The sequence below is a fragment of the Magnolia sinica genome, chromosome 8 (assembly GCF_029962835.1).
Source record: "Magnolia sinica isolate HGM2019 chromosome 8, MsV1, whole genome shotgun sequence".
In the NCBI taxonomy this organism is placed as follows: Eukaryota; Viridiplantae; Streptophyta; class Magnoliopsida; order Magnoliales; family Magnoliaceae; genus Magnolia; species Magnolia sinica.
This window is the reverse complement of record NC_080580.1, coordinates 21,897,276-21,901,274: the sequence shown is the minus strand read 5'-3', so window position 1 is coordinate 21,901,274 and position 3,999 is coordinate 21,897,276. Positions and strand designations below refer to the sequence as shown.

At 39.5% G+C, this 3,999-nt stretch overlaps 1 pseudogene; it reads right to left on the bottom strand.

Moving 5' to 3' along the window:
* Positions 1 to 1,155: 1,155 nt before the first annotated feature.
* Positions 1,156 to 2,131, bottom strand: LOC131254170 (uncharacterized; annotated as a pseudogene).
* Between the last annotated feature and the right edge of the window lie 1,868 nt (positions 2,132 to 3,999).

Sequence of the window (3,999 nt, the reverse complement as noted above, 5' to 3'; positions counted from 1 at the left end):
CGAACCGAAAGGATCTGGCATGTGTACACAAAGAAGGTCCCACAAGAATGCACAAGGCAGAGAGATAAATAGAGAGAGAGAGAGAGAGAGAGAGAGAGAGAGAGAGAGAGAGCTGCAATGTGGCCAAGTCACCAAAATAACCAGGCCTAGTCACTAAAATACCAGGGCAAGTCGTGCAACGTGTTGTGCCTCAGCCCTGGATATTCAAGTAGAAAACTGAATGACAGCTGAGTTCTGTTGACATGAGCCAGCCAAGTAATAACAAGTCAATGCAAATGAAAGTTAACTCAGAATATGGCTGTTCTGAGTTGATTTGGGTGAGTCCCAAGTCAACCAGCTGAGTTCACAACAATGAGTCAAACCATATAAAATGCAATCCTACAAAAATCAGAATGCCAACAAACAGTTGAAAGAGTGATTTTGTAGATGTACGAAGCTAATGAGAAAATGAGAAATGAACTTGCCTGTGTTAACGTTGTGGCATCTGCAATGACAAATGGCACATTCACAAAGCGAGCTAATGTTTTTGCAAGTAATGTCTTCCATGTCCTTACAATTAATATTACAATATGTAAGCAAGATCATGAACCTCAGTCCACGTGAAGGCAAAAATCCACGGATCCTTAAGGCAAGCACCAAGAATAATGTGATAGATAAATGAATTAGCGGACAACCAACACTTCCATGCCTTTATAAAGCAGAGGTCATACCTGACCCAGTTGGACCCATCAACAATACATTGCTTTTCTCTAGCCCTCCGAATCATCATCCCTCATACAATGCAAAACAGTAATTAAAAAAATAGAATTTGAGAGAGAGAGAGAGAGAGAGAGAGAGAGAGAGAGAGAGAGAGAGAGAGAGAGAGAGAGAGAGAGAGAGAGAGAGAGAGGGAGAGGGAGAGAGAGAGGGAGAGGGAGAGGGAGAGAAGAATCGGGACTAAACAGTGAAAATAAACATGAGTAGCCTTCCAATTCCCAAAATGGAGAACAGGTGTATGCAAATCAATCAGGTTGGGTTTAAATATCAGCTTCCAAACAACTTTTTTTTTTTTTTTTTTGTAATTTTTTATTTTATTTTATTTTTTTTCAACTAGTTCACATTTAGATGCATCTAACAGATACATTGTTCATGGAATAAAATAAAAACCAGTCAATCAAAAGGCAAATATTCTGTTCCATATTCTACTGTAAAATCGAGCTACCTAGAGGCAACCGTTGCATGAAATGAGCGTCCTTACTCCTTACGGAGGAACAAGCAGAAAGATCTGAGAATCTGAAACTCATATGCATAAATAAGCTGCATTAAGCTTCTAACTGAATAACAATGAATCAGATTCCAACAGGACAGATGCGACCATGACCCAGTCGATCTATCCAAAGGATGTAGCGACAGGACGGATCCACGACCAAAAACATATGTTTGTGTAAACGACCTCCAGACTTTTTTGAAGCACGGCCCAACAAGAATTTGGCCGGCCCAACTCCTTTTCAATGATTGCCAAAGCACGTGGTGCCGGAACATGAAGACCATTTCAATTATATTTTTGCATGGAATCTGATCCTTACATTTCCTGAAGTTCTCTTCTCAACATTGAGATTCTAGTAGTCCCTTCTTTCCATCCTCGGTGCCGAGCCCACATCTTCCACATCTCAGAGAGTCTCTTCTGGGCTTGTAATGCAGATTCAGCTTTTTCTCGGGCTTCCTCACAGGTTTCCATCCCTGAATTGCATTTGTCCGCCTCTTTTTGATATTGAGATGCCATCTTCTTAGCCTTAAGCAGTTGCATATCAACACGCCATTTGATTTTCCAGAGATTCGGCTTTACGTAACTTCAATTCTTCTGACAGAAGGTCGGTGAAGTTCCTTTCCATTTCATCATTCACCTCCGCATCATCTTTACCACAATCTGCAAATGATGTGTTGCTTAATCCCTCGGGCATGGAAAGCAGGGGCTGAGAAGAGCAGTCACAGATGCAGGGAGGGCAAGAGGAGGCACGAGCCACAACAGCCAAACCCTCTATGAAGTGCCAGTAGGAGGGGGCCCCACGATGTATTCAGACAGGCAGATTGCCAGCAGGCCCACCACTCCTTTCGAAACCCCCAGATTGCAGCTAGGCTGATCCACGACCATCTCTCTCTCTCTCTCTCACACACACACACACACACACACACACAAATGAAGCTGAGCTTCCAAACAAGTTAAAAATGAGCAAAACATCTCTTCAATCACAAATCACAAAGAAAAAAAATAGAAACATGAACAACTAGAAACCCTGATAAAAAATAAAACGCAGCCAGGCCAGATGGCAGAGATCGAAACAAAACCCTAGAAATCGGAAGGCAGAAAGGAAGAAATGTGTGTGAGAGAGAAAACCTCGAATTTAGAGAGGGGAGTGGCGATCTGGCTCCAATCAGGCATATGCATCTTGATCGCGTGAGGGAGGCCTCCCCCGCATCCTTCTCTCTCTCTCTCTACATACGGCTGCTATAGTTGTAGTGAGGATTGAAAAAGAAAAGATAGGGGAGAGCAGGAAAGATTGGGGATTTCTCCAAAATGCAGAGTTGGAAGGAATGGCGTTTGCTAGAGTCTGCTATAGAATGAGGGAAAAAGGGGAATGACATTTGTTATGGTTTGCTAGAGACAGAAACAATTCGTGGGAAGCGACAGTTGAAAACCATTCCGAATTCGAAATGGCCTTAAGCCGTTCCGGAACAAAAAATTGTAGGTCTTCCATAATTGCATTTTTGGTGTAGTGCTTAAAACTTCCTTGAATATGATTTTGTAAGTTCGTGGACCCGATCGCTCTAGCTCCTTGAGAAATATCACGTACTTTTTTTTTCCAACATAAAAGTACCCTAGGTTTCTTAAAGGATAAGACCCAATGGTCCATCCCATATTAAACCTAAGCTTTAGTGTTATCATTTATATGAATAGTTGTAAATTCCCAAAATCATTTTATATTGATAGCCTATCACTCTTTGAATTTTAATTTCTAAACCATATATCTGAATTATCTGAAATTTTAAGCCCAAGTCCCTGACTTATTCCTAGGACTCCATAAAAAAATTTCGAAGTAAGATTCTACATTTTGGTGAGTCTTTCATCCTTGTGAGCGGCAAAAAGACTTGCTACATGTCCAACAGTATTTTTTACCAAATTTTGACACTACTAAATTTTTTTAGAATTTTGCGTATATTCAATAAAGTTGGAAATTTAGAGTGAAGTTTCTGGAGGCTTATTTGAGATACTAGAAAAGTTTGAAAATTTTCTGATAAGTTTACCTACCGAGACCAGCGGAAGTTTCCTAACGTGTCAATTTTCACCATAAAAGAAATTTAGGAAAACTGAAAAACATCCAATTCCGGTTTGGGAAACTTGTTTTTCTTGCTTGAAATTCCATTTAATGATTCCTTCAAAAAAAATTCCATTTAATGATGAATTTTAGTCCATAATAAATTTATTTGAGAGTTTGGAAGTTTATTCCGAAGATACCTAGATTTATAGTTAATAAATTTCATATCTAACTTACTATTTATAATGGGGAACCTAAATATGGGCTTCTAATTCCTCAACTTCGTAGTTCTTTTGGGAATTTATTGAGTATATTTATCTAATTCATGATCCTATCCTAGTCACGTAAAGCTTATAATGGTCCATTCCCTCAGGCACAGTTAATCTCATTCTCATGTTTTGATACCAACTGTGACATCCCGAATTTTCGTGCCCCCCCCCCCCCAATTTATATCACATCCAATTACATTCACGAGAGTAAAATCAACCGTATTTATTACTAGTGTAAAAAGCGTCTGACTAATCTTCAAACGCCCTCTCCACGAGAGCCTATTATATCATATTAAAGTAAACAATGAAAAACATATAAACAAATAAATTTCAATGTCATTCTTCTTCTTAATTCGAATGTATCTTCCACAAAATGATTATCGTCCATATCGTCAACTTGTAATTCACCTCCAACATCTGTATGGTTGGAGAGGGTC